Here is a 25,928-nt window from a genome sequence, read left to right as displayed (position 1 = left end):
CTGGGTTAGCAGAGTCTGTAACCTGAAGCGTATGTAACCCGAGGTACCACTCTACCTGGGTATAACATTCCAGGAAAAGGGCTCGTGATCATGGTGCGATGCAACATCTCCACAGAGTTTAAGACTTAAGGTGATTTGAAACCAGGGTATAAAGCTACCGTATTTTTCGTCCCATAGGACGCTCCATCCCATAGGATGCATCTAGTTTTTTGGGGGGGAAATAAAGGGGATTTTTTTCCCCTTTATTTCCCCCCCCCCAAAAGCAGGTCGGGGAAACCGAACCAGGTCGAGGAACAGCGGGATGGCAGTGCTGCACCTTCCTGCTGTCCCCTGAGCTTGTGGGGCTGGCCGATGTCTGTCCGGCGGGCGGGGCACTCTGCTTCAGGGTGCCTTGTGCGGCGGGCGGCAGGCTGCTATCCGCAGCGTAGGGAGCCCTGCGGGGAACTCCTGCAGGGCTCCCCACAATGCGGATGTCTGTCCGGAGCGCGGGGCGCAATGCTTCAGGGTGCCTTGTGCGGCGGGCGGCAGGCTGCTATCCGCAGCATGGGGAGCCCTGGGGGGACCTCCCGCAGGGCTGCCTAGGCTGCGGAGGTGTTCCCGAAGTGCCAGGCGCTCTACTTTCAGGGCGCCCGACGCTCCGGGAAGCAGGCTGCTATCCGCAGTCTAGACATCCCTGCCGGACCTCCCGCAGGGCTGCCTAGGCTGCAGATGTCTTCCTGAAGCCTGGAGAGCGAGAGGGGTCGGTGCGCACTGACCCCTTTTGCTCTCCAAGCTTCAGCGAAAGCCTGCATTCGCCCCATAGGACGCACCCAGATTTCCCCTTCATTTTTGGAGGGGAAAAAGTGCGTCCTATAGGGCGAAAAATACAGTACTTTACAAACCATAGATAAAGCTAACCATGGTTAGTTGGCATTACGCTAAGAACAGACATGTCACCACATCACAATTAACTCTAAAGAGGCAATTTGTGCAGGGGTGAGGAGGAAGGAAAACACAAGCCTACAAGACGCTCCCGATAAAACAATCGTGGCTAAGAGAGTGTGAAGGAATGGAATGTTTTCAGCCATTTTTGTATTATGGGGAGTTGCAGAACTGCAGCTTTCTATTTTAGAGGCTGTTCTCACCGGGAGGTTCAGAAGGTCAAACAGGAGATTTAAACGTTCAGCCCAGCAAACTGAAGCCTAAAGGGGAAACAAAGCCAAAGATCTAAAAGGGAGAAGGAAGAAACACAACCAATTTGTGGAATTCAGAAACCGAAACGGAACTCTAGTGCCCTTCTTACCGGGTAAGAGGTTGAGAGGGGGAGTAGAAATAATGCATGTAAATACAGATGTTAGAGTCAGAGATGAGGAAGAACAAGTTGAAATCAGAAGGGGGGGAAAGCCAAGAATGTAAGGGCTGCACTCAGGGCCGGATTTAGGTTTTATGAGGCCCTAAGCTATTGAAGGTAATGGGCCCCTTTATATGTCCAGCTGTCCTTTGTCAATAACAATTTGTCGCTGGGTTGTTTTTGTTGTTGTTGTTGACTATATGCTATATAGCAATTTATGGACCTAATACGTATCTAAAGCCATTTGCACACAGCAAAATATGTATTTTATCAAAGTAATTGTTGAACGGAAATACAATTAAGAAGAAGTATATTAATAGTGAAATACAATTAAGAAGAAGTATATTAACAGTGAAATACAACGGCGTTCCGTGTGCTGCGCTGGCTCGCCAGATGCAGCTTGTCACGCTGGCCACGTGACCCGGAAGTGTCTTCGGACAGCGCTGGCCCCCGGCCAATAGATGTGAGATGGGCGCACAAACCCCAGAGTCTGGCAAGACTGGCCCGTACGGGCAGGGGTACCTTTACCTTTTTACAATTAAGAAGAAGTGCATTAATAGTGAAATAATTATTAATACATACTGTTGCTGTATGTAGGTTTTATTTTATTTGTTTTTTTATCTTATATTTTGGAAATGTACATCCAGTTTTTTCCCTCCTTTAAATTTTTTTGGGGGCCCCAAGAGAGTGGGGCCCTAAGCTATAGCTTGTTTAGCTTATACGTAAATCCATCACTGGCTGCAGTGGATCCAAAAGCTGAACGAGGAGAAATGGAAAACATCTAGATTAGATTTAAATGAATGTGGGGGTTTTTTCTGCTATTTTTCATTTGCTTTTATGGTTAACTGTTCAAACTGCCTTATTATTATTTTATATATATATATATATATATATATATATATATATATATATATATGCAGGTTTTGGTGTCTTCGGGTGTCTTCCCGTGTAAGAGTCGGGGTGTCTGGGCGACGTTTCGACGAGGTCTCACTCGTCATCTTTGGAGGCTATACACCACACCCCTCAACAGTATTTATAGGAACTCAAACACCAGATTCTGCTCTGTTCCAGTAACAAGAAGCCGAAAGCACCAGCCTGAAGATGACGAGTGAGACCTCGTCGAAACGTCGCCCAGACACCCCGACTCTTACACGGGAAGACACCCGAAGACACCAAAACCTGCATTCCTGTACCCGTGAAAATCTACGAAAGCAAATATATATATATATATATATATATATATATATATATATATATATAATCATATATATATATATATATATATATATATATATATATATATATATATATAAATATCTTAAAAAATAACTTTATAAAAAACCGATTAGTAAACTTCTGTCCTATACAATCTTATAGTAAAAGTTAATTGTTTTGGTTTAACCTTTGCAGGAGGCCTAGTTAAATACCCACACTATCCAGTACAGGAAGTCTGGATCAGCATGTAAAGTTCCAGAAGTTAAAGGGCCTCCTTAGTGGAGGCAGCCAGAGAATAATGATATCCACTTGCTGGCAGTGGTGATTAGCTGGTCTGAATCCTTCCCCTCCTTCTCTACAGCCCCTGTGGTCACAGAGATCATGAGATGATACATTTGCACTAGACAATAGAAACGTTTCTGATCTTAAAATCTGATTATTTGATTATACCAACTACGTCAAAAGGATTTCCAGATGTGAAACACAATATTGGAAATGCAAACAAAAACAAATCAACCATCTATGCACTATGAATGCAAAACCAGCAGGCTGGAGAACGAGCACATCAATTAAAAATCAATTCTCTCCCGCTTTTTATTCTGCAAGAGCAGTGTTCACACATGTGCAGGAATAGTGCCAGAGAAGCTCAAAGGCATATTTCATGATGTGCAAAAACACTTTTGGGACTAAATCAAGAAACCTCAAAGGGGTTTCTAAGAAATTGTTAAGAGACACATTTCAGCTATAATGGCAACTTCCAACACTTCCTTGAGATGTTTATGAAGTGTTTCTTACACAAGCGCATAGATAAAATGCTAAGTCTGAACTACCCCTTCCTAAAATAAACAGAACACTGGTAGAAATTTAGCATCGTCATCAGAGGCTTCTCCTTAAAAATGTGTGTAGGCACATAAAGCTGTGTTATACCAAGGCAGGCCATTGGTTTACCCAGCTCAAGCCTTTTCTCAAGCTAGTTTTCTCCAACCAACAATGGGTGCCATCTTACATAAGAGCTTCATGCATAGACACAGATTCACAGAGGCCCAATTAACACATTCTCCCAGCCCCTTTTATTGAAAAAAATAATCCTCATACCCTAAATTAAGACACACACAAACCACAGAACACCCGGGATAATATCAAAAGAATAAATAAGATATCATATCTGGTTCCCTCACCAGGGCAGTAGAGAGATGACACTACTATTCTGCAGTTCAAAAGAATCCTCTAGATTACTGCATTCAACATAAAACTGACAAGGTCTTTTTAGTTTGGAGAAAAGACAAGTGAGAGATGATGATGATAATAATAATAATAATAATAATAATAATAATAATAATAATAATAATAATAATTTATTTATACCCCGCCCTTCCTGGTTCAAAAACTGGGCTTGAGGTGGCTAACACCCAATTAAAAACACTTAAAACACTTAATTATAAAAGCAGCATAAAATATAGTATAAAAACATGAATAACAATAAAATTCAAAAATCAATTAAATAATCCCCAGGACTAGCTGGCTGAATTAGTCCTACTTGGGCCAGCGAGGTGGTCAGGGGAGAATTAGCTGTGGGGTCTCAGAGCGGGTGATCTTCATAAAAGGGGAGGGGGAGGGAAGAGAAGGGAAGGGAAATAAAAGATCAGTCTGAATTCAAATTAAAGGCCAGGCGGAATAGCTCTGTCTTACAGGCCCAACGGAAGGAGGTTAAATCCTGAAGGGCCCTAGTCTCATGGGACAGAGCATTCCACCGGGTCGGAGCCATCACTGAGAAGGCCCTGGCCCTGGTGGAGGATAGTCTGACTTCCTTAGGGCCCAGGACCTCTAAACTATGGTTATTCATGGACCTTAAGGTCCTCTGCAGGGCATACCAGGAGAGGCGGTCCCGTAGATACGAGGGCCTTAAGCCATAAATAGTGATGTGACAGAAGTTTATGACATGGAGAAAGTGGATACAGAAAGGCTTTTCTCCAACTTTCATGACACTAGAACTCGGGGACACCCAATGAAGCAAAATGTCAAAGGGTTCAATAAAAGTAAGTGCTTCTTCATGTAGCACAAAATTAAACTATGGAATTCGTTCCCATGGCAGGCAGCGGAGGCCGCCAACCTGGGTGGCTTTAAAAGAAGAGTAGACAAATTCATGGAGAAGTTGGCCATCAGTGGCTACTAGCCATGATGGCTATGTTCTGCCTCCACGGCTGGAGGTTGTAATGCAGGGGTCAGCAAACTTTTTCAGCAGGGGGCCGGTCTACTGTCCCTCAGACCTTGTGGGGGGCCGGGCTATATATTGAAGGGGGGGAATGAATGAATTCCTATGCCCCACAAATAACCCAGAGATGCATTTTAAATAAAAGGACCCGTTACCCATGCTACTCATGTAAAAACACGCAGGCTCTAATGTTTGGCATCTCATTTACTGCTACACAGTATTTCAAACATTTGGAGGGCATTTTTCAGAGGCAGTCACATTCACTTTGAAGAAGATGGTCGCTGACAACAGCTGCACAAAAGCTTATCTGCTAGCATACTAAAGATTCAACGTTTCATTTCAGTTGTCATCAGTATCACTGTGAACTGCTTTTCCCAATACAGGATTCATTTCCTAACAATACAGAAATGTTCATATGCTGTAGAAATGTTGAGTAATCCTCTCAAGACTTTTCCTGTTGTCTCATCTCCCCGTTTTTTGGGAAGCTATCCCCAGGAAATTTCATTTTGTCAGTGTGCTGGATAAACCGTCTCAAGCACAGAGTTTGAAGTTACAGTCTGTTCTTGCATATAGCAAACACGTGACCACCCGAGTAATGCCTCACAAATGTAAACTGAGGGGAACAGATCAAAAGAGGACAGAGTGATGTATAAGGTCATGGCCTCAAGTCAATAAAACAGTTGTTTTTTTAATAGACTTACTAGAATTTCTTTGTTCGGGAAACAAGGAGATATATCAAGGTAATGATTCCATGAGTTCTTGGAAAGCAGCTAACATGGAATGATGACTAAGCAGTGTGTATCCTGATTATAACAGAAGTTAAGGATTAAAAGATAATCCAAATATAATAGGTTAACAGACTACTAACTGCAGAATTCAAGAAGCAGGAAATCTTGAGGAACTTTACACAGTTCCTCCATTATCAGATGTCAACACTACTGAAAGCCAGCTTTAAAGCATTCTGCCATTGGCCACATTTGCATGTACTGATAAGATCAGCTTTCCAGCTTTTTCACTCTCTTCCTGGCAGCAGCTGGAAAAACAAAGTAGGAAGCTATCAAATCACATTACATCATAATCAGAGGGATCATAGTTTGTTGCTCCTGAACAAGCCACAATCAACAAGTCAACAACAAACTATGGTTTTAGATTGGCTAACAATTGTGGCTTGTTTTTGATGCTTTTGAATTATGGTGCTGGAGGAGACTCTTGAGGGTCCCATGGACTGCAAGAAGATCAAACCTCTCCATTCTGAAGGAAATCAGCCCTGAGTGCTCACTGGAAGGACAGATCGTGAAGCTGAGGCTCCAATACTTTGGCCACCTCATGAGAAGAGAAGACTCCCTGGAAAAGACCCTGATGTTGGGAAAGATTGAGGGCACAAGGAGAAGGGGACGACAGAGGGCGAGATGGTTGGACAGTGTTCTCAAAGTTACCAGCATGAGTCTGACCAAACTGCGGAAGGCAGTGGAAGACAGAAGTGCCTGGAGTGCTCTGCTCCATGGGGTCATGAAGAGTCGGACACGACTAAACAACTAAACAACAACAACAACAATTGTGGCTTGCTAGAGAGAAACAAATTGTGATCTCCGGTTAGAACGTAAAACATACAAATAGCCCATCTAGTTATTGTTATTATTATTATTAAATTTATTACTTGCATTTCACCAGCAAGGTCCCAGTTCAATGTACTGTTCTCACAATGGCCCATCAGATGCAGTGTTCAAAACTCCTATTGTTCTAGGCGCATTTTGCAACAGGGAATTTCATTAGAGTGAGCAGTTTCTGAGCACTGGGCGCAGTACTGCACCTAAGATTTCAGATTAAAACTGCAGAGTAAAAGGAAAGGAGTACCTTTTTCTGCCTCCCCACTCCCAGCTACTCTCTGAAGGCTGGAAAAGAGACCCTCTTAAGAATATTAGGCGGGTGGGCAGGGAAGGACTAGACCATGTGAAAAATGAACATAGTATTTTAGTTGCAGTTCATTCATTTTTAGCTTTGTATTCTTGTTATAAAGTGTGACTAGACAGTCCGTTGTTGCGCCTGTAACCAAGGTTTAAGGTGCCATTTAGTTCTTAGTTTTCGCATTTCAGTTTCTAACACTGACCAGATATCTAAGGGAAGTCAGAAAGTATGACCTGAGTATAGCAGGAGTTTGTTTTCCCACTTGTGAATCCCAAGAATTGGAGTTCAGAGACATACCGCCTTTAACAAGGGAGGCAGAACATAGCCATTGTGGCTAGTAGCCACTGATAGCTTTATCCTCCGTGAATTTCTGTAATCCTCTTTTCTAGCTCTCTTGTACAGTAAAATCAGATGCTGCTAATTGCATAAATGAAAGGCAATGGGCTCTGTTGGTAGCAGACACCCGAAGATCATAGATTCATAGAATTGTAGAGTTGGAAGGGTCTCCAAGGGTCATCTAGTCCAACATTCTGCAATGCAGGAATCTCAGCTAAAGCATCTACAACGTATGGTCATCCAACCTTCACTTAAAAACCTCCAAGGAAGGAGAGCCCACCAACTTCTAAGGGAGTCCATTGCACTGTCAAAGAGCTCTCATAGCTCGCACTAAGTGGCTACTTCGCCACCTACTATTATTTTCCAACCAGAGGCACAACCAAGAAAGCTATTACCTTTATGCAAGAAAAAGTTAACTTAAGCCGTGTGGATAGAACAGTGCAGAATATGGTCAGGAACATTACGTTTAAAAGCAGACAAAGCGCATAAGAAAACTTGGTTTTAAAAAATTAGTTTATAATTCTTTACTTCCAAGTTTGAAATAATTAGCACAAACCCTATGCCTATATTTGTGGGAACAGAAGCCACAGTCACCGCAAATGCTATAAAACCATTTGATAAAAAACTGAATGTTACAAAAATAAGGCTGCCAAACTAGAATGCAGGATTAAAAGGGACTCAGTTTTGTGTACAAGGTGTGGGTGGACAGAAACAGCTAACTGTGAAATAAATGTACAATTTAAATGGCAGGCAGTGCTTTGTCATTTACAGAATGAGACTGGGGGCAATGAGTAAAAGAATAGGAATGTAATGTGTTTTTTAGCGTCTGATTTTTTTTTTGGAGACTACAAACAGATCCAAGTCTTTCTTCTGCAATATGTGGGATTGAACATAAAAAACACATGTTTGAAATGTTCTGTTTGTTGGATCCTTTGTAATTGGACACCTCTTGTGCAGATTAAGATAGACCAATAAAATCTGGGAAGCACATTCATGACGCAACTCTACATATCAAGTTCGGACATTAGTCCAGTCCACCCATCTGTTTGCAGGAGACAGGAAAATATAACACACATTTCTTGTAATAACTTTTTTAAAAAAGTCCGCAGAGGCGAAGGTATTACAAAAAAAGCTAAAAGAAATACTCAGTTATACCATATATTCCAAGGTGCACAACTCAAAACACTTATAGATGTTTTGAGTTATTAAAAATGTGGATCATAACATTAACTGTGAAAAAGCATATTTTGCTACAATTTTAGCTTGATTTTTTCTTTTAACCCACAGTCTTCTATAACCCAGCTTTCTGCCCCATGGCATGCTCTCTCTGCAAACTCCACCCACTTCTTCCCCTTTCCCCTTCTATTTCCCTGTAATCCCTTTGTTCCCCCCTTTTTTCTTCCTTAAGTATGTTTTTTTGCTCTGCTTCTTTCATAACCATTACAGTGAGGTCCACCTGTTTTTTATAGGGGGGAAACCAGCTTTTATTCACCACTGCTGGTTTACCTTCCTACTACTACAACCAAATGCCTGCACTTTATTGTTTACCAACACCTTTAATTATATCCCAGTAGGTGTGCCAGCCAGACATGCTTTTACAATTAAAGTAACAAAATATTCTTTATAAATTATAAAGGTATGATAAGGTGAATTTCCTCACTGGAAGGACAGGTCGTGAAGCTGAGGCTCCAATACTTTGGCCACCTCATGAGAAGAGAAGACTCCCTGGAAAAGACCCTGATGTTGGGAAAGATTGAGGGCACAAGAAGAAGGGGATGACAGAGGACGAAATGGTTGGACACTGTTCTCGAAGCTACAAACATGAGTCTGACCAAACTGCGGGAGGCAGTGGAAGACAGGAGTGCCTGGCGTGCTCTGGTCCATGGGGTCACGAAGAGTCAGACACGACTAAAGGACTAAACAACAACAAAAGGTGAACTGCACGCTGTACAGGTAAAACGCAAAAAAAAAAAAGAATTACAAAAGAATAGTAATTACTGAAATAAATGAACTTTTCCACAATATTCTAATTTTTCGAGTTTCACCTGTACTTCCATTTGTTACTGTTTCTTGAAGATTTACTTATATTTGCTGCAGTAAGGTTGCTGATGGTTACAGAGATTTACATAAAGATGGCTGGTAAAACCTAGTTATAACCTAACTCTGTTTAACTTATAAACCCATTACCTTTAGCCCCCCTTCCCCAGTTCATCTCATCACTACGTAGTTGATGCCGGCTGGTTTCTTTTGAGCCAGGTCTGTAGACTATTCTTACTCACATCAACTCCAGAAACTCCTTGCAGAATTCTTCTCAAAGTAATCTTTGCCCTTAATGGCTTCACTGCCAGTCTTCACCTTTAGCTTTGCCTTTATTCCACCTGTTTCTGCTTCAGATCCAGGCTTTCACGGTCTTCTTCAGATTTTTTTCTTCACCTGAGCCCTCTTCTTTCCCTCTTCTTCATCTCTGCTTCCAGTCTCTCTCAACACTAGCAGAACAGGCCTATTTATGTCCCAACCAGCCTATCCTTCAACCAGTCTGAACCACCCTGAGACCTGCTGGTATAGGGCTGTATATAAATTTAACTAATAATAATAAATCTTATCTGAATGGCATAGAATTCTCCCCTACATCAGGCCACTTTTCCTGCCCAATGAGTGCTCAATAATTCCTACCCACAAGCCAATCAAAAGTGTAATTTTACAATTTTCTCAGTATTTAAAGAACCCAGTTTTCCCCAGGCCAGCCAACTGTTAGTCACCAACAGATACGTAGTACAGTGGTACCTTGGTTCCCAAACTCAATCCGTTCTGGAAGTCCGTTTGACTTCCAAAACATTCGCAAACCAAGGTGTGGCTTCTGACTGGCTGACTGGCCCCAGAAACAATGCTGACAGCCGAAACGGACATTCGACTTCCCAAAAACGTTTGCAAACCAGAACACTTACATCCGGGTTTGTGGCGTTCGGGAGCCTATTTCTTCAGGAGCCAAGCCGTTTGGGAACCAAGGTACGACTGTATTACAACCCTTACATGTTCCCCGTATTGATACACTGTATCAAAATCAAGCCCTTTGTCTAGCAAATTCATTTTAAAAAGTGTTTTCTCCACACCCATACTCTACCCCTATTTATCTGCTCCTCCCTGCTGTGTTTGGCCGTACACAAACTCCCAGCTTTTCACACAGTTAGATGCAGATGAGCTATAAAGCATGGCTGGATGGGCAGATAGGACAACTGACATCAGCTCCACTATGTGCCTCTGAATCTAGCAGTGGTAGAGGAAGATGTGAGTCACAGACATTCTCTCATCCTAACTTTAGTTTGGATGGGCTTTGGGCAGTAATTACATTACGCTAGTAATATAGAAGACAGTGAAGCGTGGCTCTTCCCTGTGTCATCAGGGAGCTGGACCTACATGGGAGAAGGCCATTTTGCATCTCCTAACTACACCAACACCTGGAAACTCAGCTTCCCTTACTTTTTTTCTAGGGTTTTTCACATTTTCCTAGCAGCAAAGAAAGGATTCCCATTGAAGCAGATAGCAAAGCTCAAGACGGTATTTCTGAAAACCAATACATTTAAAGATATATTTAAGAATACTGTATACAGAACTATTTGGTCAACATAGTGGTGTTCCTTTTTTGAGCACAAAATTACAAGTAAATACAGTTCTGTCAGGAGGCAATTCCTATCAACGGGACACACAGCTCTCATGTCTTTAATATATAATCCCTGCAGCAAATATCCAACAGCAGATTTACATACACTTTCAGAAACGAAGATGATGTTTAAAAAGTGCTCTGAACAAAACCTGCTTTGATTCAAGTTATGGAGTACATGAAGAGATATCAATTGTTTTCCTAAGTAAAGACAAAATTATCAGTGATCATTTTAGCAACTGCTTCTGCAATGCAAGAATAGTAAAGCATTTCAAGAGACGAAGGTCAATATCCGTCCATCATTAATTTTCTTTTGCGGGAGAATGAAGGTTCACAATTTTAACGTAGAAGAACTGAAATGTACTCTTTGTACCAAAAGCAAACAAACAGAACCCCTCAAACTTTGAGCTCTCGCTGTTCCTTTCACAGAAAATAATCTGGTTTGCTTTATGAGCACACGTCATGATCATCCGTGAAAAGCAATTAAGTCAGCCAGCTTCGTCTGTGACAAATTAATCGTGTTTCAGAATTCAGCAGAGTTCTAACCAACTAAAATAAATATTTAAAACTTCAAAATCCACAGTTGGGCAATACCTTTATTGGAACCAACCAAAATGTTACAAAAGTAGTTGTTGGCATCGGTCTGTCTCAAGAGACAATGGCATGCGCCTCCATGGGTGAAGCCAAACCACATTGTTTTTGCTGCGTTAGCAGCACCAAAGTGACTTCCCTGGTGTGCAAGCCTGGGAAGTATGTATGGGTCCTGGGCTTCCTAGACAGCAAGACTCCCCTCTTGGTCTCACTAACGTGGTACAAAGGAAATCAGAGCAATACATTGGGCACCAGCTTGGCTGCCATAGTTGCCAAAAGAAGGCGTGCAAGGTGCCATCCAACTGTCTTAAGGACTCCACTCTGGATTTGTGTAGTTTACTCCTTAGCCTTTTCTTCTGCCGAAGATGTCCTGCAAGGCAGCAGAAGTTTAGGATCAGAGTTTTCCTTGATCTAGATGAGCTACCTTCCCAGGTTGACAAGCCCCATTTGCCTCTACAGCATGTGCAGAAAGTATGGCAAGCTTTATGAGGTCAGCTTGTAGATTCAGTTCCAAGACAGAGGTTACAGGCTGACTAAGCTCCTCCCAGGTGCTAAAAGTATCATGTTCTGGTATGAAAAATAAATGGATCCTCCCCGCCCTTGAGAAATTAAAATGGCTTCAAACCTTAAACAAAACACATAGGTTCCTGGGATACGCAGAGAGCAGAAGAGAAATGTGGTGGGTTTTGAATACTGCAAAGCCAGGATTTAGGTTTGGATAGCGTCCAGGTAAAAGATTTGATTGAATTCAAAATGTATAGTATAGTGTTATCTAGTGACTGGAGGAGATGTAAAGTCCATCTTCCATTGCTGGAGTGTGGAAAATTGGTTGTGATAGCAGGAAGATCATCTTATGTTACAGAGAATCTGCAGGCTTGAAGGAAAAGGGGAGTGCTGGGACTGGGTAACATGGGCCAATAGGGGCCTAGCGCTGAAAAAGTCTAACCAGACTGTACATTAAACTCTGCAAGTGAGCAATTCCTTGGCTTCATACCAACAGCAATACCAGCCTGTCATCTCCATCTTTCTGGAGTGATCCAGCCATGCTACAGGAATAAACTAAGGTCCAGGCCTGCACCTGCAAATTAAATGTGCAAAATGGCTCCAGAAACACTACAAACATACAATTGAACCCGGAATCTTCTTCTACCACTAAACTAAGGTCCTTCCCATTTTCCTATTTCTAGTGAAAAGGTAAAAAGGAAAAAAGAAAGAAGTCGTTTATAATTCTGAAGATCCAAAAGGGCATTTTTGTAACTTTTAAAACATTCAGATATCTGTGTACTTTGTTCTGTCGTGTAGTGGGAACTATACTGGGGTGCGAGGGCTGGAAAAAATGCCAAGATGTTTCTCATCTGGCAACCAATGCACCGCTTTGGTTTCAGACAGTGCATGGGTAGATGAGTCTAAAAATCCCAGGACACAAACAGAGTCTCATATCATTGATTAAAGCAGGGATGAAGGTTTTATGATATTTGCAGGGGTGGACTAGATGACCCTTGGAATCTATAATTCTATGATGTTGGGGGGAGGGTCATACTGATGCAGATTTTGCTCTAGGAGGCTTAGTTTGGTCACATGAGAGCCAGTGTGGTGTAGTGGTTAAGAGCGGTAGTCTCATAATCTGGGGAACCGGGTTCGCGTCTCCGCTCCTCCACATGCAGTTGCTGGGTGACCTTGGGCCAGTCACACTTCTTGGAAGTCTCTCAGCCCCACTCACCTCACAGAGTGTTTGTTGTGGGGGAGGAAGGGAAAGGAGATTGTTAGCCGCTTTGAGACTCCTTAAAGGGAGTGAAAGGCGGGATATCAAATCCAAACTCCTCTTCTTCTTCACAATCGAGTATACATTTCCAGAGTTAACGCTAAATACATTACTTCTGGCAAATGAGCAACCATAGATGCTAGAGGGTGCTGAAACTGGAACGGGGGTGGCGTTGTGGGTTAAACCACAGAGCCTAGGACTTGCCGATCAGAAGGTCGGTGGTTCAAATCCCTGTGACGGGGTGAGCTCCCGTTGCTTGGTCCCAGCTCCTGCCCACCTAGCAGTTTGAAAGCATGTCAAAGTGCAAGTAGATAAACAGGTAACGCTCCAGAGGGAAGGTAAATGGCGTTTCCGTGCGCTGCTCTGGTTCACCAGAAGCGGCTTAGTCATGCTGGCCACATGACTCGGAAGCTGTATGCCGGCTCCCTTGGCCAGTAAAGCGAGATGAGCGCTGCAACCCCAGAGTCAGTCACGACTGGACCTAATGGTCAGGAGTCCCTTTACCTTTACCCATGTACTATCTGAAACCAAAGCAGCACATTGGTTGCCAGGTGCATCCCCGCGCCCCAGCTCTCCCACCCCACCAACTAGACTTATTGAGCATACTGGTAGATGCTGCTTGATTACCTATGTGCCTAACAATGACAATTCTACTGTATCACAATGGGAGTGAACTAGTTTTGTACTGGGGATAGTAAACATATGTGGCTTTAATTGATACCGGAGCAGTAACAGCTTTCATTTTCTTGTCCATATGACTACTTCAGAAACAAATATTAATAAAACTGGCAGTATAGGAAAGGATTTAAAGGATTAAGTTTTGAACATGGCACTAAAATAAAAAGGCTGCCTGAAAGATTCTCAAGACACAAATGCAACACAACCTTTCCTTTTCATGAAATGCTAACACTGAACAATGCTCAGTCACTGTGGGCTTTTCTCTTTCTTTAGACATTGGGGTACAGTGGTGCCTCGGGTTACAGACGCTTCAGGTTACAGACTCCGCTAACCCAGAAATAGTACCTCGGGTTAAGAACTTTGCTTCAGGATGAGAACAGAAATCACGTGGCAGCGGTGCGGCAGCAGCGGTAGGCCCCATTAGCTAAAGTGGTACCTCAGGTTAAGAACAGTTTCAGGTTAAGAACGGACCTCCAGAACGAATTAAGTTCTTAACCTGAGGTGCCACTGTATATGCACTGGAAATTTTTTCTGTTGAGGAGAAGGAGCACACTTGCCCTGTCTCACCTGAGAGAGGTCGGGGGGGGGGACATCTTGGACAACGGGAGCTACCACCTTCCAAACTTTCTGGGGTCCCTCTAGAATCAGGGGAGAACAAACAGGTACCGGTATACTGTTTCTAAGGAGTTGTTTGTTTGTTTTGAATATCTGATAAACTTGAGAGGTTCGAGACAGTTGAAGCATACTTTCCACTTTCAAGCACCCCCCCCCTAAAATCTACCCCAGCCCAAATTGATCTCTCTCTTTTGAAGGATCTAATCAGTCTGAAACAAAAACACAGAGGTTTGAAAAGAATGACTTATCCTAGCAAATAACTACATTAATGGTCCAGCCTCCTTTTTTTTAATTTGAGAAAGTCACTCCTGTACTATCCAAGAAACATAAGCAAGGAAAACAAAAATTGTATGAAATTATAGCTATGTGTACACTGATGTTCCTTTGCTAGTCAAAACCCCTCCTTTTTCAGATAGGATGCAGCATTCATTTTATTTTTGTTGTGCTCGTTTAAATGTTTCATTATCTAGCATATACAGCTGTGTAAGAAGTTGGCACTCCTGCAAACAGCATATCTGATTTGATATATTAATTATCAGCTAAGTAAGGTGTGCTTTAATGATAGAATCCAACAACCCATTTGCCGCAATGCTTGTTGTCTTTATTGCTTTTCTTATCTCCGTGATAGACCACAGCTTGAATCTCCTGGCACCTCTTTGTTCTGAGTTTTCAGTCCCAGTGGATGGCCACTTCCATAAGACCCATAAATAAGAAAGCACAATTGCATGCTACCTCTACCTCTTTCCCTTGACTTCATGCTCTCAGTTTCTTCTTCACCCCCACCCTGTCTACTTCACTTGTAGATTGTTCTATCTGTGGCATGATTTTCTCACTGCACCAGCTGCAGGTGCCCCTTCCACATCACCTTCCTAGTGCCATGAGAATTTGCTCCTCACTCCTCTGATTCAATATCGAGGCGAGGGAAAATTAAAGAAAAACATGGAACCAAGGAATAAAGAGGCAGGCCCAGCATCCAGATAGGGACCCAGTATTTTATTCTACTGCAATAAAGTGGAACCTTGGTTCCTGAACTTAATCCGTTCCAGGAGTCTGTTCGATTTCCGAAACAGATTTCCGAAGCCAGGGCACGGCTTCTGATTGGCTGCAGCAGTTAATCAGAAATCCTTAATACCCTGGTGTGAATTCACGAGAGGCCTGGAACAATATCCTGGAGGCTATTTGAGCCATCTGTTTATGCCACCCCAAGCATTCCTAGGGATAGATTAGCCTTGTTGTTTATGGGACAGAGAGCACAGGGGCTGTAAAATGCAGGCTCCTAGAAAAGACACAGAGAGCAGACCTTTTCTTTTCATGCATTCAATCTAAGAGGTTAAATGGAATTAAAACAACACATATAAAACATCTAAAATCATATTATACTCAAAGTATACACCTGAGGCCTCTAATTCTTATATCAATAGGTCTTTGACCTCATCAGCCAAAAAGGACTCTTCACACTGTTCAACAAGATACGATACCCACTTGAGTTCCACAAGAGGGTTGTGTCCTTCCACGAGAACATGCACTGTACCATCCAGTACAATGCTTTAGCTGCAGCAGGCACTGTAACTCTCCAACAGTTTGAGGCGCACTCTTCCATTGTTTCCCAAGACAGACAGATGCCAACAAAAACAGTTCTATCCAATTACATGGGTGTGCCTTCTACATCTGTGCTTTCATGTTTCTCTCCTTTGAATATTGGCTAAGTGCTCATAAACGAAAGCGTATACCAAGAACAAACTTAGTTGGTCTCTGAGTGCTCACTGGAAGGACAGATCGTGAAGTTGAGGCTCCAATACTTTGGCCACCTCATGAGAAGAGAAGACTCCCTGGAAAAGACCCTGATGTTGGGAAAGATTGAGGGCACAAGGAGAAGGGGACGACAGAGGACGAGATGGTTGGACAGTGTTCTCAAAGCTACCAGCATGAGTTTGACCAAACTGCAGGAGGCAGTTGAAGACAGGTGTGCCTAGCGTGCTCTGGTCCATGGGGTCACGAAGAGTCGGACACAACTAAACAACAACAACAAAGGTGCTACTGGACAACATATATATATATACATATATATATGTATACATATATATATATATATATATATATATATATATATATATATATATATGTGTGTGTGTGTATATGTATATATATATATACATATATATATATATACATATATATATGTAACAAGAAGCCGAAAGCACCAGCCTGAAGATGACGAGTGAGACCTCGTCGAAACGTCGCACAGACACCCCGACTCTTACACGGGAAGACACCCGAAGACACCAAAACCTGCATTCCTGTACCCGTGAAAATCTACGAAAGCATATATATATATATATATATATATATATATATATATATATATATCAACTGCATCAGACCAACACGGCGACCTATCTGAATCTGCTCATAAACTGTTTCTCAGACGCACCACAAATGAATGCCTATCCCAGTGGCCTGGTACAATATTCCCAAAGGATGCTTTCAGCCTCATGGTTATCAAATTTACTCAAGATGGCTCAGGAGATTCAGATGAAGCATTTCTTAGGGGGAAATGCAGTTCTATTGAAATAAAATCTCCACAACTCTAAATTATGGGAAACTGTGATATTCTGTTATGAAATAACATTAGTATTGGTTATAACTGGACCTGGAGAACATTATTTTTCTGTTAGTTTAATCTTCTACCCACACTTGAATCACTTTTGCTAAATTACCCTCTCATTCAGGCTTATCAGTAGCAGCTTCGCTACATTATCTGTGCCAAGTAAGAACTCCAGGTGCAAGGAAATTTTGTGGGGGGATTTAAACTGAAAGAGAGTTGGTCACTCTTTTTTTATACAGGTTTTGCTGAAGCTGCCTAGCATATGTTACCATACATTTTGTGTCACCTTGAGGTGTGGAGTTCATTGCTATCCAAGTACTAACAAGCACAGCACAATTAATGATGTTTGGAATAGATGCCGTGATGAAAGAGCTTAAGACATAACACCTTGTGCCACATTGTTTCAATGTTTTATTTTTCTATATTCTGTAGGAACTCTTGCTCTCCCAAAAAATCTGCAAGATTCTTCTATTCTCTCAACTTCTATGCAACTCCAGGTTACAATTTTGCAGGACATGAGTCATGCGCTCTATTCTTGAGCTATGGCCCTTCCCCAAATAGTCTGCTAAAGTGCGGGGGGGGGATTGAGGGCCACATGAGAAAGAGTTTAATATAAGGGGGGTGAGGACACAGCATTAAGCAAGGTACTCAAAAGCAGACTTATTTCACTGAAAAGGCAATAAAGGCAGGAAATAAGAGGCTAAGTCAGCTGGACATTTTTATGGAGGGATGGAGAATGGGGGGTCCAGTGACAGAGTCAAGATCAATTTAATAAAGGAGCATGAGTCAAGCGGTATTTATGGCCTGTCTACCATTAGCCTACGATAGTGCTCTCAAAACTGACTATAGACGAGAAGTTCTGATTTATCTCAAAATCCCCATATTTGTGAAAGCAAAAACACCACACGGTGTTAAAGACGAGGGAAGAATGGTCAATTTATACAAAGCTTTTGAAAAATAAGTTTTGTGTGCAGCTGCTTCAGCCTGAGGATAGAGATATCCAATTCTGGTTATGTCAGACATCAAAGGTACGCACACATATATTTGCATGAAGCAAATCACAGCTGATTGTTTGCCAGAATACACATAATTTAAGTATTCTCAGTGAAACAACAGGGAGGGGGGGAATCCTTCTATCTCTAAAAATATGCAAAGATACTTAATCCACACCCGGGGGGGGGGGGTTGTCAAAAGATAAATCCACAAGTTACACACACACAACACCCCCCCCAAAAAAAAAATGTTGTCTAACAGCTTGTTCTTTGATTACAGAATTTCTCTGTTCTAGAAAAACAAAAAAACAGTTTGAAGGAATAATGGTATCTACTGAAGGAACTGCAATGGGGGAGGAGAATGGAAAAGGGATACACACTGGAAAACTATCAGGATCATGTAAGAATTTCAAACCTTCATTTACTGTTGGAAATTAACTTCCCTCAATTAAAAATAAGATAACAGAAACACATTGTACGCTATCTGTAAAAAAAAGGGGGGCAAGATGTTTGAGATAACTGCAGTAAAAGGTAAAGAAATCTTCCACCTTGGAAATATCTCTGAAGCAAGGGAAAGTACACCAAAAAGTCATCAAAACAATGACATCCCAGACTTGTGATCTTGTAGAATTGGTAGGGGGAAAGGGGAGGAGGAGATGAAGCAATAGCTGGCTCAGGCAATCTGAGGTCGAATCCCAAACTATTGACTATTGCCCAGTTAGCAGGCGTGGTCTGGATATGTCAGAAAGTCCAACTCAGTTCTCCACTATGCATACACAGCAGCATTTAAGAGCTTAAGAAGAGCCCTGCTGGGTGAAATCAAATACTATCAAGTCCCCACAGTGACCAGTTAGGAGTCACCATTGGCCTCTAGGAATCCCACAAACCAGACATGAAGGCAATCACCCTCATCCATTGTAGTTCCTCAGTAACTGGTATTCAGAGGCATACTGCGTCAGATCCTGGAGGTAGCACAGAGTTACCATGAACAGTAGCCACTGGTAGCTTCATCCTTTCATTAATTTGTCTAATCCCTTTTAAATTAAACAATGTTGCAGGCTATCAACACACCCTGTGGCAGAGAATTTTGTACTCCGTGTGAGGCAGGAGGCTGCCTCAGCAGGGCGCTGAAGAATACACCAAAGCACAGCACAAATCTCTTAATTGAAGTGCACGCTGGCTCCCATTAACCAAGCACCACAGAGCCGTCAGGAAACTGAGCCACAGAGCAAGTGAACTGAACACTCTGGGCATGCACAGAATTGTCTTTTATCCATTCATTTTGATCTGGAAGGTCAGGGAACACTCTGCCCATTGCTCCCATCATCCCTGACCATGATGGGTGCAGCTGATAGGTGTTTTCAAACAGGCATAGGCAAACTTGGCCCTCCAGATGTTTTGGGACTACAACCCCCATGATCCCTAGCTAACAGGACTAGTGGTCAGGGAATATGGGAATTGTAGTCCCAAAACCTCTGGAGAGCTGAGTTTGCCTATGCCTGTTTTAAACTAAAACATCTAAAGCTGTGGTTCCCAATTAGCTAAGTACTGCAGACCTCCTGTTTTTCAAAAGCCAAGCCATGGAACCCTTTTCTTTTGAAAACGTTGCTATTTCTATGGTAGTTTTTGTTATGTGAATGGTGCCAAGGACTGCCTGGGTGGGTTATGCAGACCCCTGGGCTCCACAGTTCACCAGTTAGGAACCAATGAGGCAATACCAGATTGGGAAAGGCTACTTAAAAGACAGCCACCCATGACTTTATTGTCAACTATAAAAACAAAACAAAACTGCATTCCCCATAGATATCCGGATGTTTCAGATAAGTGACCATGTGTTACTTTCCATATGCATTTCATTCTCTCTTCTATTCTTTAATCTCTCATTTTTTTATTCTTCTGAAAAAATAATTCAAGCAGGTCTGCAGCTATTCCTGCTAATTGTGTACCATACCGCAACATATAGTATACACCAGTGACTTAGCATTATCCTGCAAATGGGTGTGCAATATAGTATTTGTTACAGCAGTGTGCACAATTAGCAGGAATAATTCCTCGCTATTTGCTATTTAAGTGAACATCATTCATCAGAGCTCAGAGTTGTGTTGTTGGGTAAGTTATATGTGAATACTGAGTGCAACCCCAATTAGATATGCTCTGGATTTAACCTTAAACTACTTAATATTCTTGTCAAAACTGATGCACATTGTACTCCAAATAAAACTCTTCCTTTTCCTACTTTGATTGCAAATTTAAAGAACAGCAACTTTCTTAGATACTCCCTTCCATACTGCTACAGGCCCAAAGCACAAAAACAACAGAGGGGAGTTTAAGATTACTCACTTCCTGGTGAATGCTTTGGCAATAATTACCGTATTTTTCGCTCTATAATACGCACCTGACCATAACACGCACATCGTTTTTAGAGGAGGAAAACAAGGGAAAAAACATTCTGAATGAAACAGTGGATGTATCATTTTTGTGCTTCATGCTGTGGCCACAGACATGTGATCTGATGGTGAATTTGGGGTGACCCAATGCAAAAATCTTGAGAATTCCTGTGGATCCATGCTTTGTAACCACGTTTTTGCACCATTGCAGCCCCAGGCAACAGTGGGTGCATGATTTTTTTGGTGCAGGCTGTAGCCATGGACATGCTATGTGATCTTATGGTGAATTTGGGGTGACCCAATGCAAAGATCCTGAGGATCCATATGGATCTATGCTTTGTAACCACGTTTTAAGTGGGGAGCGAAGGAAAAACAAAGAAGGGACATGAGAGGGGTGTGCAGAGAAGCAGCTGGCTAAGAATGCAGGAGAGGGATTTAACGGGAGGGAGGAAAGAAAGGCAAAAGTTTCTCCCCACCCAAGCCAGCCATCTCTCTCTCTCTCTCTCTCTCTCTCTCTCTCTCTCCATCTCCCCCTCCCTCCCTCCCCCTCTCTCTCCCTCCCGCCCCCCCTCTCTCTCTCCCTCTCCCCCAGCACCACTGGAGCACAGAGAGGAAGGAACGACACTCTGCTTTCCCCTCTGCTTGCCTGGAGGGGAGGGGCTTTCCCTGCTCTTTGTTCCGTTTCAGCAAACACAGCAACGAAACAGAGGAGGGTGGGCAGTAAGACCCTGAGGCAGAATGCAGGAAAGCAGCCACTTCCTCTTTTCAGGTTTCCCTTCTCCGAGACGCGCGGTTTGATTTTTGCCTGATTTTTCGGCTCCAGGGACCACATATTCGCTCAATAACACGCACAGACATTCCCCCTTCCTTTTTAGGAGAAAAAATCTGCGTGTTATAGAGGGGAAAATACGGTACTTTTTCATGATAGTCACCACTGCAAGAGATTCCAATGACACACAATGACCTACAACAATTATTTTTCTAAGGGAGGTTGTGACTTTGCAAAAGAGTGAAATTCTTTTGGAAGGTCAGGGAACACTCTGGCCATTGCTCCCATCACCCCTGACCACTAGCCATGATGGGTGCAGCTGATAGGTGTTTTAAACCAGGCATAGGCAAATTCTTCTGCTTATCTGAATGTTTCACATTAATTTCTTCAAGGATCACAAACTGACTTATAAATCAGTATTTTTCAATCCAGAAAGTCAGTCTCTCTCTCTCTCTCTCTCTCTCTCTCTCTCTCTCTGTGTGTGTGTGTGTGTGTGTGTGTGTGAGAGAGAGAGAGAGAGAGAGAGAGAGAGAGAGAGAGAGAGAGAGAGAGAGGATGCATGTGTGAGATCTGAATTGGTGCAGAAGTGATGCTCTTGATCTGCTGCCCAAAATGAGAGGATCTGAAGCATGCTATCGGCTTCTTTCCTTCTCTCCTCTCACACTAATTCTGCTATCTACAATTTACTGTATCCTGTTTATGTACTTATTTTCATTTTTTGAATTTCTATTCTGCCCTTCATCTGGGGACCACAGGACAGTTTACAATATGAAAACACAAAACACATAACATAGTAACAAGCAATAACCCCCACAAACACAGTTTAAAAGACCATAAATTGTTTAATTAGCCAAAAGTCTGTGAGAAGAGACAATATTTTGCCCAGTACCCAAAGATATGTAACAAAGGTGCCAGGCAAGCCTCCCTGGGGAGAGCATTCCACCAGTGGGGAGCTCGATCTTGTGTTGCCACACTTCAGACCTCTAATGGAGGGGGCACACAAAGGGCTTCCGATGATGATCACGGGGTCCAGGTCAGTTCATACAGAGAAAGGCAGTCATGGAGGTGTTGCGATCCTTAGCCGTTTAAGGCTTTATAGGTCAAAACCAGCACTTTGAATTGGGCCCAGAAACTAACTGGCAGCCAGTGCAGTTGAGCGAGGATCGGTTTTGTATTCTACAGCATATCATATGCATCAACAAAAGTCATGATGCATGCTTACCAGATTTGTGCTCTATAATTATGGCCTTGACTATGAGGAATCCCAATAGTGTTAACCACATTTAGCACCAATGGCAACGTAACATTACAGAATGTTTAAAGCAAACCATGAAGAGAAGAGGAAGTTTTCTGGTGAGAAAGCAGGAAGAAGGAAGCTTGTGGGTGGGTCTTTGCAAACTCTTGCTCACGGTTAAAGAGATCTAGAATGTTACATCTGCACAGGGATGAGGCTGACAGACAAAAATTGCCCCTCTCTAATCCATCCTCTTTAGAGAATTTTGATGCACAGAACTTTTAACTGGCATAATTCATACATGTACAATAAAGCAAATTATCTGCAATACAGATAAAAAGAATCTATAAGATGTTCCCGCCTTTAATTCATGAGGGAGAAGGTAAACAGAGCAAAATTATGCCACAGAAATCTTTTTGTATGCAAGGCTGTCTACAGTAATCCAATTAATGAATTAGCGGAGATCAAAGGGCAAGGGATTTTCATTGCTCTTATCAAATGAATATTTACTGTTTTTATTACATTTCGTTGATGTTTCCTTTTGTAGAATTGGTTTTAAACACTGGTTAATTTAGAAGATTAGCTTTCTTTTAATCTTAAGGTTTCTTTAAAAAACAAAAGTTTTAGTTTAATATAAAACTAATTGTCAATTACACTTCAAGGATGCTCAGTCCAGTTATGAAAGATTTAACGATTCAAAGAGTGTGCTCAGATGATACAAATATTTCTCCTCCCTTACGCAATTTAGAAAAACTAAGAACAAAATCCATGCAAAAATAATTGTCTTTAATGAACATCAGCTTATGCTGTATAGAAAAATATAACATCTAATGCTTCGGATACTCCATAATTATGAAGTTTAAATGAGGCAGCTGCATACATTAGCAGAAGCTAAGAACTACAATAATGGACAGTAGCAATCACTTTTATAATAGAAGGAAAATACCAGAACTTCTCATGTACAAGATTAGGACTAAGTATTCACAATGTGACATTGTGAAAGGCCTTATCTACAGAATCTGGCAACTAATAAAGACTGCAAAATTAGCAGGTCAAAACAGTAGTGATATATGTATCTGAAATTTCATGTGCTTTAAAAACTATTTTTTTGCATTTAAATTAGGAGGAAATAATTCTACACAGTGGTGGACAAGCCCTCCTCCCTGGCTTAAGTTAGAACTCAGGAAAAACACTTAAAACAGCAACAACATTGCATCACTCCACACACATCAAATCATTTGCAAAGCTTGATCTGAGTTGGACCTCCAGCCTCTCTGGACCAGGAGTGAAGAACCTCCTTCAGACTAGGTCAGTGCTGATGGGAGGGGGGCTGGAGGGGAAAAATGGGGCCCAGGGATCCAAAACAGATGGGGGAATGGAAAGAAGAGTAGGAGGAAAGCCCTCTGCAAGTGAGCAGTACAAACCTCAGCCAATAGCAACTGGCTACCAAGCAACTGGGACGCGGGTGGCGCTGTGGGTTAAACCACAGAGCCTAGGACTTGCTGATCAGAAGGTCGGTGGTTCGAATCCCCATGACAGGGTGAGCTCCCGTTGCTCGGTCCCTGCTCCTGCCAACCTAGCAGTTCGAAAGTGCGCCAGTGCAAGTAGATAAAATAGGTACCGCTCCAGCGGGAAGGTAAACGGTGTTTCCGTGCGCTGCTCTGGTTCTCCAGAAGCGGCTTAGTCATGCTGGCCACATGACCTGGAAGCTGTATGCCGGCTCCCTCGGCCAATAAAGCAAGATGAGCGCTGCAACCCCAGAGTCGGTCACGACTGGACCTAATGTACAGGGGTCCCTTTACCTTTACCTTTACCTACCAAGCAACCAAGTAAGCAGGGGGCTAAAGAGGGGAGAAGGTGGCAAAAAGAGTGGAAAGGAAATGGGCGGACCGTCCCCATTTTGATTCTGGCAGTGACTACCACTGGCTTCAGCCCATCCACTGCCAGCATACGGCCTCTGGCACATTACCCCTGAGGGAATGTGGCCCTCAAGAGAAAGAAGGTTCCCACTCCCTTCTATAGACCATATGCACTATGATCCAGTGCAATGGAAACACAATGCAAAGTGGAGAGGTACGTAATCAGCTTTGTATCATTTGCAGACTGAAAGCAACAATCAGACTGAATGCCTATCATATTCACTGGACTGGTTTCCGTACCAGATATGGGGAATAAGCAAACACTGACAATTTACACTACCATTTTCGCTAACATTCTCCTGCATCCTACTTAAAGGTATGTCTGAATCTGAAAATGTTGAAGACTGTTTATTTGACTCAGTGGTTGAAGTCATTTAAGTCATTTAAATGTTTTAGATCAATGATTTAATCAATGATTTAAATCAATCATAAAACAACCACTTCAGCAAAACTACATGAATTCTAACCTTTGAAATCAGGCCTGTCTCCAGATCTAGTTAGTTGCTCACTAAATCATGTTCCTATTTTCCACTTTCATGTCTTTTTTCATCTCTCTCTGAAAACTATCAGTCTCCAGCGTAAGAAAATCAGTGACATTTGGATCTCATAAAGTCTTAAAAGACTTACAAAGATGTGTGCAAATACTGCTGATTGGATTACCATTTCTTTCTAGTAACAAAATGTTAACAGGAAAAAAATTATAACCACCCAAGCATCTTGATGCCACTGTGAGAATGAGACAGCTAAATGATACATTTGGGTGACTCAGAAGGGAGAAATAAAATTAAAACATCCAAAAATGCTAGCACACAAATCTACTCATTGTTCTTGGCACCATCTCATCCTCAATGGATTTTATTTTTCCCCCAGTATTTTTTTCAATACTGTATTGATATGCATAGTTGCAAAATGAACTGCAATTCTTCTGGGAGTTTAAATGATAGTGGGTGTGACTGTTTCCAATTCCAAAATACTTTTCATGTTTCTGAGTTACACTCCCAATTGCTTTTCTTCTTAGCTGAGCATAAACACTGCCTCTCTAGATGAGAATTATAACTTTTCCATTGTTGTTTTGATGGAAGGCGATACATGAATTCCTTATAATTAGAGGTGGGACTTTGCAGAACTGGCGAAGCTCACAGGAAAAATCTGAAACCAGCAAGATCAAGAACTCCAAAAAAACTGGAGTAAATTTATACGATATCTGAAAGATTACTGTAAGCAATTAACATCAATAGCAGGGTTGTCTGAAGATCTGTAATGAGAAATTCTCTATCTTTCTATAGTTATTTAAATCTTGAGTTATTTTGTAATGTGTGTAATTAGAATTGGAAAACGTACAAAATGCAATGATATAAAGGTTAATTTTGAAAGCCATGAGGTGAGAGGGAAGGAAGTCGACAGGCTCTAAAAAGCCAGGGATGTATGGTACATGGTCAGACATGAGTTGATCGTGCATAAGTGGGGGGACACCTGTATATTGATGTCACACCTACCACAATATAAATTATTCTAGTCTTTAGGCAAGGGGAGGGAGAAAGTAAGATTCAATAGCCAGTTTCTGAAGCAACTGCATGTTTACTGTCACAGCGTATATGGTCCTAAAGATCCCCATTGAATGTACATACGGTAGCAAACTCAAGTTTACTGCTCTAGTATGGGAGAAAATCCTGACAGTCCTGGTTTGTGACCAACCTATGTTTTCTTATCAGCTCTAGTT

The 25,928-nt window shown here is 42.1% G+C and overlaps 1 protein-coding gene and 1 long non-coding RNA gene across 6 annotated transcripts in view; one reads left to right on the top strand and one right to left on the bottom strand.

Moving 5' to 3' along the window:
- Positions 1 to 25,928, bottom strand: part of CEP128 (centrosomal protein 128) — a 185,316-nt gene that overhangs the window by 83,093 nt on the left and 76,295 nt on the right. The window lies entirely within an intron of this gene.
- On the top strand, positions 998 to 24,545 carry LOC309538770. The gene is made up of 3 exons (XR_014222331.1): positions 998 to 1,285; positions 18,180 to 18,299; positions 24,392 to 24,545. It is a non-coding gene; the product is annotated as an uncharacterized lncRNA (long non-coding RNA).

The sequence above is a fragment of the Podarcis vaucheri genome (assembly GCF_965113315.1).
Source record: "Podarcis vaucheri genome assembly, chromosome: 1".
NCBI classification, from domain to species: domain Eukaryota; kingdom Metazoa; phylum Chordata; class Lepidosauria; order Squamata; family Lacertidae; genus Podarcis; species Podarcis vaucheri.
The sequence above is the reverse complement of the archived record's forward strand: the minus strand, read 5'-3'. Positions and strand labels throughout refer to the sequence as shown.